Genomic DNA, 17,685 nt, shown 5'->3' with positions numbered 1-17,685 from the left:
TTATCAGGACTCTTTGGTTCTTATCCATTTGGGGTGCCTACTTAAATCCAATTGGGCTCATGCCATAATCTGATTATGGCACCCAATTCAATTAAGTTTTGGCATGTGAACACTCTACAAAAATTCTCCAATAAGCCCTCTTCAGTTTAAGACCCATATGTCAACTTTTGACAGATGTCCTAAAATGAAATTGGCAAGTACAAGGAATTAGTAGGTGTTGTCTTAAATTCATCTCATGAATTAAGACAAGCCTTTTCTGAGCTGGACAAACTTTATTTAGACTGAGAGAAATCTTCCTAAGGTTCTCTGGATGAGTCAAATTATATTTGGCTCAGTAGAGACAGAAAAGATTACACGAGGAGAAAGTTAGGCTCAATCGAGTGCTAGCACGATTTCCTTGAACCTAATTGGATCTAATCCAAATCAATTGGGTTAGCCCAATTGATGACATCCAGACCCTAACCCTTATTTGTGTGATCCAGTTAGATTCAATTCCGTATGGTAATGAGACATGTCGTGATCTCATCATCGACATCATCGAAACTCCTTTCGATGGACCAGAACTCTTCTGATTCAGACAATTAGAATTATCGATCATCAATATCATTCTAATTGCTCCCAAAATCCATCAGTGACACCTAGCAGTATGTGGTGGCAACCCATCAGAACTGAAGACGAACCTCTCGGTGCAGCTACATGTGTGATTGAGTTCCTCTATCATGAGTCCCGACTGAATTAGGGTTAAGGTGAACTTGTCAAACCCAACATCAATCATATGAATTAATCGATCGATCCGAGTCCGATGTGAAACTCCAATGGAAAACTCTTTTTTCATTATTTCACTCTGCCATGGTCATGGGCTTAAGAACTCGATCTTTCGATCATCATAGGACTACTCCTCTCATCTACCGAGGTTGATAGATCCCATCTTGGTGCGATCTGATTCCTACAATGAATATGCTACAGCCAACATACACCTCAAGATTTCGAATGGCTAGGAGATTGAGTTATGGTGTAGTCAAACTATAACATACTCAAGGTGAACTGTCGATACACCTCAGATCAAAAAACTAGACACACAACTGCAGCATCAAGCTAGTCATCGTCGAGAAGGTAGACTTCCTTATGACTGCTCGATATGGTCACGCTCAGTACTCTCATTCTCAATGAATACCTGTACTCTCGCTCTGGTGTCTCCACACTGTAGACTCAAGACACATCTACCCTAAGAAAGCAATCGTACACCAACCTTCCGGATCGATCACCATCTTCGTGATGATCCTATGGTCAGGAGCTGTTTATGAGTTAGTTATGTAAATTCATGCCTTAAATTTTCAACTCTTGAAAATATGAATTTACATTCCTACTAACTCAAAGGATGTATCACAGATACAATATACATAATGTGATAGAAGAATAACTCTTTTATTCATTTATAATCAAAATTATAAATTTGCCCTTAGATCTATACAGGAATGTGTCAGCCGATCTGGCATCTAGGGCACACATCTAACAAACTCCCACTTGACCTAATGCCAATTGGCTACATATCTAAGTCCCATCTTCTCAAGGTGGGCTTCGATCTTCTGTTGGTCCAATGGCTTAGTCAGCGGGTTTGCCACATTATCTGTGGAGTCGACTCTCTTGACCTCGACATAACCCTTTTTGAGGTAATCACGGATCAGATGAAATCGTCGCTCGATGTATTTGGACTTCTGATGAGATCTTGGCTTCTTAGCTAGGGCTATGGCGTCATTATTATCACAGTAAAGAGGTATGGCATCCGATGACATCACTCCAAGCTCTGCGGTAAACTTCTTGTAACAGAATGCCTCCTTCACAGCTTTCGATGCAGCAATATACTCTACCTCCATGGTGGAATCAGCAATCACCATCTGCTTGGACTCTTCCAGCTGACTGCACCATAATTGTAAATGAACAAACTCCCAGATATCGACTTTCGATCATCTATATCAGACATAAAGTCTGAGTCTGTATATCCCTAAATCTGGAGTTCTCTATTCCCAAAGACTAAAAACATATCCTTAGTCCTTCTCAAGTACTTAAGGATACATTTCACAGAAGTCCAGTGCTCTTCGCCTGGATTCGACTAATATCTGCTTGTGACACTCACAGCATGGGCTACATCAGGTCGTGTACATAGCATGGCATTCATGAGGCTCCCTATTGCCGAAGCATAAGGGATCTTGCTCATGCGTTCAATCTCCTCAGGTGTGCTAGGGCACATCTTCTTAGAGAGATGAATGCCATATCTAAAAGGTAATAAACATCTTTTGGAGTTTTTCATACTAAACCTTTTTAGCACCTCCTCTATATACATCTTCTGTGAAAGTCCGAGCATCTTATTTGGTCTATCTCTATAGACCTTAATACCCAGTATAAATGATGCCTCTCTTAGATCTTTCATAGAGAACTCCTTAGACAACCATACTTTGACTGAGGTCAACATGGAAATATCATTCCCAATTAGGAGGATGTCATCTACGTACAATACGAGGAAGACAACTGCACTCCCACTGACCTTTTTGAACACACATGGTTCCTCCTCGTTCTTGATGAAACCAAACATTTTGATGACATCATTGAAATGAGTATTCCAACTCCGAGATGCTTGCTTAAGTCCATAAATGGACCTTTGCAGCTTGCAGATCTTGTGATCATCATCACTGGATGTGAAACCAAGCGGCTGTTCTATATAGATATCTTCCTCAAGATGTCCATTTAAGAATGTCGTTTTCACGTCCATCTGCCATATTTCATTATCGAAATAGGCTGCAACAGCAAGCAATGTGCGGATGAATTTTAGCATGGCTACGGACGAAAAGGTATCCTGATAGTCAATGCTTTCGCGCTGACTATAACTTTTTGCTACGAGCCTAGCCTTGAATGTCTCCACATTCCCATCTGCACATATCTTTCTTTTGAAAATTTATTTACACCCAATAGGTACAATACCTTCAGGTGGATCTACCAAGGTCCAGACTTAGTTTGAGTGCATTGAGTCAATTTCTGATCTCATTGTCTCTAACCATTTCTCGGAGTCGATATCTAATATCGCCTCGTCATAGGTCTTGGGGTCATCACCATGAGCCCCATTTTTCATGAGAAATATTTTCTCTACTTCCTCTTGTATGGTATCTAAGTACCTTTCAGGAGGATAGAAAATCCTAGTCGATCTACGAGGTGAAAGAGATTGTGTTAGGACTGGTTCTGATTGATTAAGTTTCTCAGGTTCTTTAGCTCATTGCTCTTAGGAGACATTCTCCTTGAGCTTAATTATTCTTCCGATGCCACCATCTTGAATAAACTATTTTTCAAGAAAAATAGTATTTCGACTCACAATCACATTGTGATCTTTTGGAATATAAAAATAGTATCCTAATAACTCTTTAGGATATCCTATGAACCGAGCTCTAAAAGATCTGAACTCTAACTTGTCCGCCTGCTGTCTCTTGACATGAGCCGAACAATCCCAAATTCTGAGATGATTCAGACCTGGCTTCTTACCATGCCATATCTCATATGGTGTGGTAGGAATGATTTTAGAGGGAACCATATTCAATACATAAATTGCTGTCATGAGACAATATCCCCAAAGAAATTCGGAGAGGTCTGTGAAGCTCATCATGGAACGGACTATATCTAATAGAGTCCGATTTCTCCGTTCTGAAACTCCGTTGAGTTGAGGCGTTCTAGGTGGAGTCCATTGAGATACTATGTCATTGTCCTTAAGATAGTCTAAGAACTCCCGACTAAGGTATTCACCTCCTCGATCTAATCAAAAAATCTTAATGGGCTTTCCTGTTTGTTTTTCTACCTCATGTCTGAATTCTTTGAACCTTTCAAAAGCTTCAAACTTGTGTTTCATTAGAAACACATACCCGTACCTAGACATATCATCGATAAAAGTAATGAAGTAGACATAGTTGCCTCTAGCCGGCACATCAAATGGGCCGCACACATCCGTATATACTAGAGCAAGTAGGTCTGTGGCCCTTTCTCTATGTCCCACAAAAGGAAGCTTGGTCATTTTGCCTTGAAGGTATGATTCACAAACTGGATATGACTCGAAAGTCAACGGACTCAATAGCTCAAATTTTTCTAATTTATTAACCCTGTCTTCCGCTATATGACATAGCCTTAGGTGCCATAGATACCTATCATTTAGACTATCTCTAGGCCTTTTAATTCCTATGGCATTCACATTTTGCTCAATATTAAATACAGATACATCAATATGTAGCTGATAGAGACCGTTAATAAGAAAACTATCTGCAACTTTATTATTTTCATAAAAAATATTACAATAGTCCTTATGAAAGCTAATCACATAGCCTTCTTGTGCTAAACATGAAACAGAAATCAAATTTCTGCTTGTTGCAGGCACATAATAACAGTCTCTAAGAAATAAATCTAATCCTAACGGTAATCGCAGAGGGTAGGTTTCCACGACCACGGCAGCAACTCTTGCTCCATTCCCGACGCGTAGGATCATCTCCCCATCCCTCAACCTCCTGCTCTCCTCAAGATCCTGCATAGAAGTGCACAAATGAGCACTAGAACCAGAGTCAAGCATCCAACTGGATGCAAAAGAAACCGTAAGGTTAGATTCTATAACGAGCATACCTCCAGAAGGACCATCCTTCTTGTTCTTTAGGATGGCCAGGTACTGAGGATAGTTCTGCTTCCTCCTTTTTCCATCCACCTTCTGCTTCTTCGCAGACTTCTTTTTCTTTCCAAAAGACTTTCTCTTGGAAGAAGTCCGCTCCATAGTAAGAACTGAGCCTTTTGAACCCTTCATAGAAAGCTCAGCCGTAACCAGCATGTTTATTAACTTGGCCAAGGTACACTGCATCTTATGCATATGAAAGTTCATGATGAACTGACCATATGCATCGGACAAGGACTGAAGGATCACATCAATATGAAAATTCTTGTCTAAGATGGTACCGAGCTTCTCAAGCTCCTCAAGATCCTTGATCATTGTCAAACAATGATCTTGGACTGACTGCCCATCACGCATCTTGGCCTTAAAAAGTCTTTGACAGACTTGATACTTGGCCGCGCGACTCTGTTCACCAAACAACTCTTGTAGGTGAGCCAATATTTGACGGGTAGTCAAAATATTCTCATATTGGTGCTGCAAGTCATCAGACATTACATCCAACATGTAGTACCTTGCTTTGTTATCATCATCCATCCATTTTTTCAGAGATGCTCTCTGTTCAGCAGTCGGACATACTGGTATGGCAGGTGGGTCCTGGTCCAAGACATGAGTCAATTTTTTAGAATCCAGAATAATTCTATAGTTTCTCAATCAGTCCTTGAAATTGGATCCAGTCAATCTATGGGTGTCTAGAATTTTGGTCAGGGGGTTTGAGGCAGACATATTTTCTGTAGAGAGTCAAAAGTTTCTAGTTAGCTTTTGTAATCAGACTCAACCAATTTGTTTAGAGTTTTCATTTTTAAACAAATCAGGCTCCCACTATTTTTTTCAGATCCCTACACTCCCTTGGTAGAGATGTGAAAATATCCGTGATCAGTGATTTTTAGTGGGTGGTGCGGTCTCACCGACTGGCTCACCACCTCACCTAATAGTTATTGGTGATGGGTCAACCGATGAGTGGACAACTCTTGTCCAATGATTCTCTAATCATGGTGCATCCAAAACTTGATCTCTAATTTATGAAGCTCACCGTGTCCGGGATATTGCTCCAATCCTTAGTTAAGTCACACCCACCATTTGCACGAACTAGATTCCTGATTGGGTCCCTCATCGTATCCAGAATATTGAGCCCAACCCATCCTCTAATCCGTAGCATCCAATGCCTAATGGACATGGTTGTGTCTTCCCGGTGCAACTGAGCCATTGTAACCAGCTGAGAACAATCAACCCCGGAAAGGGCCCGCACATCCACAATGGTGGAAGACCTAGACTTAATATTTTCTTAGAAAGATTTGATTTAGGTCTCATTAAACTTGACTTGACATAGTCATAACAATTATGACTAACCTAGTGGCATGGGTTAGCTCGAATTATTAGCCACCTCTAATCAAAACTGAGTCGACACATATGGCTATGTAAGTGAGACCGGTGGGAGAGATATGCCATTAACTTGATAAAAATACATTCAAGTTGAGTAGCTCCCAATTAAAAATCAGTCGGTCGCATCTGCCCAACTTATCTTAGACATCAAATTATCGAACTAGAACTAATTGGGTTAGCCTACAATCCAGGCTCTAACCACTGAGCTAAATTAGGTCTTAACTTGATTGAATCACATCTAAATGTGATTCGACCTTGACCCAGACTTAATCCAATTAGACTGGTCAATTATTAGCTTTCATGATCCCACCTAACCAACTCTTGATTCTGTTTGATCAACCACTAGACCTAATTGAGCTACCCAAGTCCGAATCCAATTTTATGAAAATGTCTTAGATCTGAAATTCTTAATTTTAGACCTAACTTAATTTCATAAGCTTAATTTATTAATTAAGTTTGGGTTGATAAACAAAGCATGTAAAATAAATTCTAGGGTTTCAAGATCTAGGATTTTGCAGAAAAGTAAGTTTTGATTTCTGATTAAGGATGAACGCGCGGCACCCCTACACATCATATGAACACCCCATTGATTTAATTTTAAATATTTTGATTTCAGATCCTATCACATCTGATGTGATATCTGAAATCATTTAATATTAGATAAATTAAAATTAAAATCAAATCTAAAATAGATCTAAAATAGAACCAACAATCTGACTCTGATACCACTTGAAGGAGAAAAATCGCTTTTCCTCGTAGGATCTTCCAGATTTCATCAAATCTGGGACGGAATGATTTTTTAAAAAAAATTATCCTACATATTTTAGATCTAATTCTCTAGATCTAATTTTATTATTTGATATTTAAAATTTAAAATTAAATCTAAAACTATGATAAAAGAAAAAATACCTCAAGGATAATCTGATTACCCTGTAGATGATCTCTGCACAGCCCGAGGTTCTGATGTAGCCACGCAAGTGCTTGGCCTCTACTGATATCCACTTAGGTAGGATCTAGAATATCTTCTCCTCATGAATCTATGCTCCAAAAATCAGATCTTTATCTGATTTAAAAGTACTTCAGAACTCCTTCTGAAGTTGGAGCAGCAGCCTGTCGAAGATGTCCTGCAGCCTTCTGTTCCAGGCATCACCATGCCTTAGATCTCTGCCAGATGGACGTCCAACTTTTTGGATGTGAAGAGGGGAGGAAGGAGAGCAGGGAGGATATAGAGAAGAGGGTAGGGAGTGATAGCTATTGGGTTTTGTGCATAAAATAATTTCTTCCATGAAACCCTAGGTGCAGCAGGGTTTATATAGACCCTGTATGCTGTGCAGTGCCACATCATTCAACCAATCAAAAAATTTTAATAAATTTTAGAAAAATTTTGATTGATGGAGTGATGTCATCTGATCACATTAGATAAGAACTCCCATCCTCTCTCCTAAGTTGGCACCAACAATGGATAAGCTCAATCAAGGTGGCGCCACAGAGTCCAAGTTTATCAGGACTCTTTGGTTCTTATCCATTTGGGGCACCCACTTAAATCCAATTGGGCTCATACCATAATCTGATTATGTCATCCAATTCAATTGGGTTTTAGTATGTGGACACTCCATAAAAATCTTCTAATAAGTCCTCTTCAGTTTAAGATCCATATGTCAACTTTTGACAGGTGTCCTAAAATAAAATTGGCAGGTGCTAGAAATTAGCAGGTGTTGTCTTAAATTCATCTCATAAATTAAGATAAACCTTTTCTGAGCTGGACAAACTTTATTTAGACTGAGAGAAACCTTCCTAAGGTTCTCTGAATGAGTCAAATTATATTTGGCTCAGTAGAGGCAGAAAAGATTACACGAGGAGAAAGTTAGGCTCAATCGAGTGCTAGCACGATTTCTTTGAATCTAATTGGATCTAATCCAAATCAATTGGGTTAGCCCAATTGATGACATCCAGACCCTAACTCTTATTTGTGTGATCCAGTTAGATTCAATTCCGTATGGTAATGAGACATGTCGTGATCTCATCATCGACATCATCGAAACTCCTTTTGATGGACCAGAACTCTTCTGATTCAGACAATTAGAATGATCGATCATCAATATCATTCTAATTGCTCTCAAAATCCATCAGTGACACCTAGCAGTATGTGGTGGCAACCCATTAGAACTAAAGATGAACCTCTCGGTGCAGCTACCTGTGTGATTGAGTTCGTCTATCATGAGTCCCGACTGTATTAGGGTTAAGGTGAACTCATCAAACCCAACATCAATCATATGAATTAATCGATCGATCCAAGTCCGATGTGAAACTCCAATGGAAATTTTTTTTTCTATTATTTCACTCTGTCATGGCCATGGGCTTAAGGACTCGATCTTTTGATCATCATAGGACTACTCATTTCATCTACCGAGGTTGATAGATCCCATCTTGGTACGATATAGTTCTTACAATGAAAATGCTACAGCCAACATACACCTCAGGGTTCCGAATGGCTAGGAGACTGAGTTATGATATAGTCAAACTATAACACACTCAAGGTGAACTGTCGATGCACCTCAGGTCAAAGAACTAGACACACAACTGCAGCATCGAGCTAGTCATCGATGAGAAGATAGACTTCCTTTTGACTGCTCGATATGGTCACGCTTAGTACTCTCGTTCTCAATGAATACCTATACTCTCGCTCTGGTATCTCCACACCATAGACTCAAGATACATCTACTCTAAGGAAGCAATCGTACACCAACCTTCCGGATCGATCACCATCCTCGTGATGATCCTATGGTCAGGAGCTGTTTATGAGTTAGTTATGTAAATTCATGCCTTAAATTTTTAACTCTTAAAAATATGAATTTACATTCCTACTAACCCAAAGGATGTATCACAGACACAATGTACATAATATGATAGAAGAATAACCCTTTTATTCATTTATAGTCAAAATTATAAATTTATCCTTAGATCTGTACAGGAATGTGTCAGCCGATCTGGCATCTAGGGCACACATCTAACATGAACCATGTCTAACAAGATTTAATTCTCCTTTTTAGATATCTTTTTAAATAATGATGTCTCAGGAGAGGTCCATTAAGAGAGAATCTAATTTTTTTTTTTCGAAGACATGTCAAAACTTACTATAAAGATATTCACTTCATTAGTCAAACCGATGAATTCTAATACTCTTTGCAGTTTGTTTTCCTACCTCATTATAGAATCATTTGAACATTTCAATTGATTTGGATTTAAGCTTCATAAACAAGACACACCCATACAAAGATAGATCATCAGAGATTTTAATGAAGTAGTAAGCCCTCTTTTGGCATTAATGTTCGTGAGTGTAAATACATCAATATGTACCATAACTTAGAACATCGCTGGCTTATTTATCCTTTCCAATAAAAGATGAATAAGTCAACTATACCAAAAACAGACTTCGATGATATTGTCTAATGTAGGATGCTAGTCGATGTGTACTTTACACTAACAGACTATAGTAATGAGTTTATGTCATTTTCAATTATCTACTCATTATTGTAGTATCATTCACAATGATATTATAATAATCATACTTATTGAGACCATCAATAAGATTGGATAATAGTGGAAATCACTAAAAATAACATCTTCAGGGTTGAAAACAAGTTCGATGATTCCTAATGTTAAGACTAGAACAGACTTCTATGTCTTACATTTAGGAGTCTCTTGCCATTTTTTCAAACCTTCTACTATCTTGAAGTATTTTTGCAACTATTTGCAAATATGACTTGCACTATCGGTATCCTATACCCAGATAGTAGTATTATCAATTAAGAAACTTCAAGGAGTTATCACATAACATCTTGACCAGCAATCATTTACTGATTTCTCTTTTAAGCCTGTTTGGGTTAGCCTGAGACTTCTTGATTAGTTTGCTCAAAAAACTATATTCAACTTTCGATACTGGCTATCGAAGTTAGGTTTGATAACGTTGTCACTGTCTAACAATGAATAGAGTGATAATTTTCTAACCATTTTTGAAAAGAGAATAATTGACCTTTAGCATATGAATTATTTTAAGCCTAAAAACTTGGACTTTAGTCTAAAGATTCTCTCACTATTTTATACAAATTGGTAGCCTCTACCTCCAATCCGAGAAATTACTTTAATTCTTTAATAGGTACTAGAATCCACACATATTGCATTCAGGTCCGAGTATGGCTCGACCAACCTTAGTGCATCCATGAATAGGTTCACAATCAATTATTTCTCTAAATAATTTTTAGTAATCAGATTTTGCCTCAGGCATTCCTTCAGCAGGCGTGTGGCACCTCCACTAAAAATTTTGGTTAGGTCCAATCATTAATATGACAATATCAAGTGCATCCAATAAAACAGATGTCCAGGTCTGAGTGTGGCTCGGCCAATCTGAGCATTGGTCTGAAGGTATAATAAGATGGTCATATAATGAATGATAATTCCAATACGTAATAGACACCAGATGTGTGGCTCTTTCAATGTCTATTTGGGATATTGGACTCATTATCACATACCTTAATGGGAGGCTATGATCTAGTTATCTCTATAACTAGCTCATTTTATAGACCTAATAATTTAGAAGATTTGGTTGATATATCTTAGAGGATATCAGTCGACCTACAAGTCATAATCCTCCCACTGACTTCATCAAGTCATGAGAAAGATTAGTGACTAGTGGGTCCAACCGACAAGTCGTAGATCCTCCCACTGACTTTAGCAAGTCATGAGAAAGATTAGAGACAAGTCAGTCCAAGGTACTTAAATCAGTCATACTGATTAACCTTAACAACATGGGTCAACTCAAGTCACCTAGCGATCTAATCAGCCTAATAACTCGGGCTCAATCTTTGAGCTTGAATCAAGGTCTATTTGGTTTGATCAAAGATATGAACTCGATCAACTATAACTATTATTTTTGATCTAGAGTATCCTTGATCTAATCTAAATCAACTATTGGTTAGATTGGATCAACTACTCTTTTAGTCCATTTGAGTCTTTGATTTTAACCTTAGGTCTAACCCAATTAAAGGATCTGATTTGAGCTATCCCATGCTCTATGTTTTATGCAATGTCATTAGATATTTAATCACAATTCTAGATCTAAAATATACTTCTTAATTCTTAATTAAGTATAGCATCAACATGGATTAAGGTTATGAAATAATTTCTTATGTAAATATTTTACATTAAATCATAAAATTCTTTATGAAATAATTTCTTATGTAAATATTTTATGTTAAATCACAAAATTCTTTAGATCAAATCTAAATTTTTATGATTTTTAATCAAAGCAATTTTGATTTATCAAGATTAGATGTAACTAGTTTCTTCGCAACTTGTATCACATACAACAACACCTAAAGTTTCAAGATCTAGAGTTTTGCAAGAAAGTAAGTTTTCTCTTTTCGCTTTTTCTTCATGGGACCTCATAGTGGCACCCCTACACACCATGAAGAGTACCCCATTGAATGAAAAGAGAGGATCATGTAATCCTACTTGCTCCTATGACCGAACGGCTTGGTGATTACCCAATCCGAGTACTTTGCTACTCAGAGCATCTAATCTTATTCACATATCATATATGCAAAAATTTAGATCAAATCTAAATTGTATTAGATCTGATTTTATATTAGATCGTATCTAAAATCAGATCATAACATATTTTAGATATTGCTAAATCTAGATTTCAACTCTACATGCATATATGTTCATGTCATAACGAACCTGACTCTGATACCATTTGATAGGAAGCGTGGTGGGTAATGTGTATGCATTTTTAAAATTTTACAGTAGAGCATATGTAGATTAAACAATTTAATTTATAATGTATGTTTAGATCAAATCTAAATCACCATATAGGATCTATGACATGAACTAATATGCATGTATGTACATCTGAAATCTAAAATCAGCATATACTGAACATATCTAAGAGTAATTAGATCATATCTAATTCATATTTAGATTACATCTAAAAATTAATTAAGATCAAAATCTCATACTTGAGTGTGGGTAGCAGATCACCACATCCAAAATCTATGGTAGATGATTCTTCATGATGCTTGGCAGCCGCACACACATCCGGCCTCTACAAATATCCACACAAAGTCCTCATGCTGATCGATCTCTCCGAGAGTGCTAGCTCGCGAAGACACCGTCCATTGGCTAATGTGAGAGGAATATGATGGAATCGAAAAATAAGGAGATCCTCTTCTTTTTTTTCTGGATCCATGCATCTGATCTCTACAATAGAGATCAAGATAAGAACCCTTTCTTCTCAATTTTTCATGTATAAGAGAGAATCTTTCTCTCTTTCTTTCATGCCCTTGAGAAGAACTTTTCTTCTCTAATTTTCTATGATGAAAATCAGATCTAATTTGATTTCTTATATTGAAAATCACATAAAATCTTGAGATCTAAAAAAATTCAAAAGAAGAAACCAAGAGAAGAACCATTCTTCTCTCTTCTTCTCTCTTTTTTTTCTTGATCAAGAACTCAAGAAAGCCCCAAACGCCCAATCAAATTTTTTTAATATTTTTTCTTCAAATTCTTATGTTAAAAATTAGATCTAATCTAATTTTTATTTAAAAAAATAAAAAAAATCTAGAAGAAGAACTCTTTCTTCTTTAAGGCTGCGTGTAAGAAAGAAGATCCATCTTCTTTCTTGATCTAAAACTTCAAGAAGCCTCAAACCCAAACTAGATTTTTTCTAGTATTTCTCCTCTAAATCCATATGTTAAAAATTAGATCAAATTTTATTTTTATCTGAAAAAAAATAAAAAAAATCTGGAAGAAGAACTCCTTCTTCAAGGCTGCATGCAAGAAAGAAGACCCTTCTTCTTTCTTGATTTTTCTCTCATTGGGAAAAAAATTTTTTCTCTAATTTTTTACTGTATAACCAACAGAAAAGTCTCTTTTTACTATCTAAAAATTAGCAAAAAAAATTAAAAAATATATCAAAAGAAGAGGAGAAATAGGATCTTGGCATGTAGGATGTTGGGGCGTCCAACCCTTGGATGCCCCCTCCTTTCCTTTTCTTTTCTTTTGGGGCGACAACCAAGGAGGGACGCCTCTTTTCTCTTCACGTACGGGAGAAAAAGAGGAGAAGGGGGCGGTGGCTCATGTGGGGTGTTAGGTAATTTTTCACGTTAAAAAGAGAATGGGGCACGTAGATAAATATCACATGGGGTTTGGGTTTAGTCCTATTCCCAATATGATTCAAGATTTTGGTTCAATTTCTAACTAATTCTTGGACCCAATCCTAACTAACTTAGGAATTAGTTATAACAAACTAACTAATTTGATCTTTGCCCAATTATTAGGCTCCAATTGAATCACAATTATTTAGATGAAAACCCCATTGATCCAGGGATTGATTCTTGAAGGATTCAGGGAAGCTATTTGATAATAGGTCTTGATCCAATCAAGCCTATTATCCAATGAGGTTTGATCCAATCAAAGTCTATTATCAAATAGGGTTAGATCCAATCCAAGCCTATAAAATACATATTCATGTATCCCTAAGATCAATTGGAATAGGCCCTGTTATTTAATAGGGCTGCATCCAATTAATCCAAATCCAATCTAATTGAATCCAATTTAATTAGATCTAATCTAATCTCTTGTTCAATCAAATTGCGCCAATTAATAATCATATTGTTAATTAATTATTTTTTTAATTTACTAACTATTAATAAATAATTTATTGTAATATTTGCATAAGATTAATCATCAATCAAATTGATAATTAAACCTTTCAATAATTCATAATTGTTGATCAGTCATTTGATCAGACAAGTACTTCTATGTGTATGACCTTATAGGTTCGAACCTAAGCTGGTAACACAAGAACAATTCTTGTACTAATCGATGTAACCGTCTAGCAATGAGATCCGACGTCCGGATAGGCCGAATGTATGCTTAGCAACACTCTAAAACCCATGTGGATATAGTTACTATATAATTCATCCCTTTGACACTTGATGCTCAAGGACGACTAAGGATAAACTGTTAACCTAGAAAGAGTGGTCCATATTGTGTCTCAACCTAAAAAATCCTGTGACTCTTCACTAGGACTACTTTGGTCAAAATTTTGCTGAATTGAAACACAATGATGCATCATCTTTAATTTTACTTGGAGCGGTCAATCCTATCTTGACTCACACTCAGACTTCACAAGTATTTGACTGTATCCAAAAATCTTCTGTCATCGAATTAAAAATTCGAATAGTCCGACACCAAAGCATAGTGAGTTGCTTGCAAGTCATCGAGACAGCCTCAGATCTGAGGGACACATATACCCATATTCCATCAGAGCAACTCTTGACAGCAGAGTGCTCTGGAAGTGGTCACGCTTAGTGAAATATACTCCTATATATCACCCGTATGCCATACCCGTGTCACTATACGTCTTGGTTAAGAGGACAACCAACTAATATGGTATACAACAACCTACACTTGATACAATTATTGTCCTTGTAACAATTGTATCATTTAGTTACGAGTAGGATTTAAGAATCACATGATAAATCCTTCTTTATCATTTTAAAAGTAGTTCTAAGGACTTCATCATAACATATGAGTTCTATTTTAGAAGATATATTCCTTATGATGAATCTGCCAGATAACATTTATCATTCTATAATTCATATATTAATATAGAGCACAATCATCTACAACATAAATGATTGACTTTAGGACACATTTTCCAACAATTATGACTTAGTATGTGTTAGAGAATATCATATTTAGAAAGTATATCAATTCCTTCATCAACTCTACCATCTTTAATTTTATATCATTAGAATTTCTTATTTATTTGTTTCCTATGATCATGGGATTTTATCTTTCCTTTATTTGTTTCCCACAATCATGAAATTTTATATTTTCTTTATTTATTTCTCATAATCATGAGATTTTGGTGCATTATATATATTTATAAATGAATGCATTAGAAGCATGAGCTTAACTATTTTAACATGATATTAAAACTTTAATTTTGTCCTTTACACCATACTCCTTTGTATTCATACACCACATATTGATCATATCAATAAAAGACAATAGCTTTTCATCAATTAGCTCATCAAGTGATCATGGTGTCAATGTGAATCAGAGTGGAGTTGTAGAGGTGCATGGAGCCAATGCTTCTACAGTCTATTCCTCTCCATATTACCTACATCCACCTGATAACCCAGGAATGATGTTGGTCTCGCAATGGCTCACTAGTGATAATTATCCATCATGGAAACAGGCTATCAAAGTTATACTTGCTGCCAAAAATAAGTTTTGTTTCGTTGATGGATCCTTGCCAAAATATGACTCATCATCTATTGCGAATATGGCTTGAGAACGATATAGTAACATGATTATATCTTAGTTGCTTAATAGCATTTCAATAGATATCACCAACGGTGTTAGTTGTGCCAAATCTGCTCGTGAGGTATGGGTAGATATTGAAGAGAGATTCTCTCAAGGTAATGGTCCTCAAATCCATGAGTTAAAAAAATCCTTAGCTACATTTGAGCAAAAACAAATGTTTGTTGCATCTTATTTTACTACATTTAAAATAATGTGGGATGAATTAGCCTCTTATACTAACTTACAAACTTGCACCTATGGTGCAAGCAAATAATTTCAATCTCACTTGCAGTAGAACGTGTTCATCAATTTTTGATGGGTCTCAATGAGATTTTTGGACCACTCAGAACATAAATTCTTATAATGGAGCCCATGCCATCTATTAAAAAGTTGTATTCTTTAGTTCAGTAAGATGAAAAGCAATAGAATATTCTTCTTTCCAACTCTCAATTTGATAATACTTCTGTCTTAATTTCTCGCACTTATATTTCACAATGTGGTAATGGACATAATAAAGACAAGTCTAACATCATGTGTGATTATTATAATGGTACTGGTCATGACCGTAACAATTGCTTTGAACTCTATGACTATCTCTCATGGCATCCAAAGGCTCGATCAAAGCCTCACAAAGGCCCATTAAAGATAGCTAATGCTACTATTCCAATAGCCAATTCTCCAACAGTGGCATCTTAATTGTCCGCTCTATCATCTAATGTTGTTGAGCCACCTCTTTATCAGTTAACTCACTGCTAGTTGATATTAGCAACTTATGTCGTTACAAGATACCGTAGGACAGCCTTCTACCGTCAACTTTACAGGTGTTGGATCTTATAATACTGCCTCATACTTATCTTCTTCATGGGTAATAGATTCTGATGCATCAGATCATTTTGTTTCCTTCTTGTCAATGCTTTCAAATATTTTAGTACTATCCAATCATAAACCTGTTTGTCTTCCTAATGGCACTACTACTGTTGCTTATGTTGGTCAATTAGCATTTTCAGATTCACTTAAATGGAACCATGTTTTATTCGTTCCATCTTTTAACTTTAACCTCCTTTCCATAAGTAAACTAATAACTTCTCTGAATTGTATTACTATCTTCTCTTCTGAATCTACAAACGAGGAAGCTGATTGGAATGGATGAAGTGCACGATGGGCTTTACAATTATGGGCCATCTCACATAGTCTTTGACAAATCTGCATGCTTTTGGCACACCTCATGATATTGATTCTGCACTTTGGTATAGGTGCCTCGGACACCCATCTAAACACCTTATTTCTAATTTATCTTCATCCTCTTTACGTTTTAAGCATTATCCTATTTCAAGTTGTGATGTTTGCATTATGGCAAAATAGACTCGATTTCCTTTTTTTAATAGTTTGAATAAAAGTACTCTTTTTGAAATAATACATTATAATATATGGGAAGGATATTCGACCGCATCTTACTCTGGTGTTCATTACTTTTTAACCATTATAGATGATTTTTCTAAATGCATATGGATTTATTTAATGTGTTTCAAGTCTGAAACTTATTTTTTTCTAAAATTTTTCTTTGCCTTGATGAAACAACAATATCAATATCCAGTTTGTAAAATATGAATCGATAATGGAGCTGAGTTTTTATCCCAAAATATACAAATCTTATTTCATGAGGAAGGAATACTTCATCAATTAACTTGTATTCACACCCTATAACAAAATGGGATTGCCGAACACAAGCATCGTCATCTTTTAAAGATTGCTCGAGCATTATGTCTCTAAGCTCATTTGCCCATTGGATTTTCCATGAATGTGTGTTAACTGCTGCATATTTGATAAATTGAATGCTAATTCCCATTTTAAATTAAAACTCCTCATGAAATGCTTTTACAATCTAAACCTAAGTATGACTATCTTAGAGTTTTTGATTGTTTGGCTTATGTCCATAATTATGATACCCAAACCCTATGCATGGATCTTGAAGCAGCAAAAAAAATAAATAAAAGTAAAAATAAAAAAAATAGAAAGAGGACTCCTAATGGGAGTATTCTCTTCTGCATACTCCCAATTGGAGTTGATGATCGAGACTGGGGAGGAGTCCCACTCGCCCCCCACCACCTCTATTTCAAGGGACCAAGATCCTCATGAAATCCCTCACCATCGGCCATCAGATCATCATCGAAAAAGCACTCTCTCTTCTGAGTCCTTTATGGCCTCTCATTGCGCTCACCAGAAATTAGGTTGGAGAGCCCACC

Source organism: Elaeis guineensis, chromosome 1 (assembly GCF_000442705.2).
Source record: "Elaeis guineensis isolate ETL-2024a chromosome 1, EG11, whole genome shotgun sequence".
NCBI classification, from domain to species: Eukaryota; Viridiplantae; Streptophyta; class Magnoliopsida; order Arecales; family Arecaceae; genus Elaeis; species Elaeis guineensis.
The sequence above is the reverse complement of the archived record's forward strand: the minus strand, read 5'-3'. Positions refer to the sequence as shown.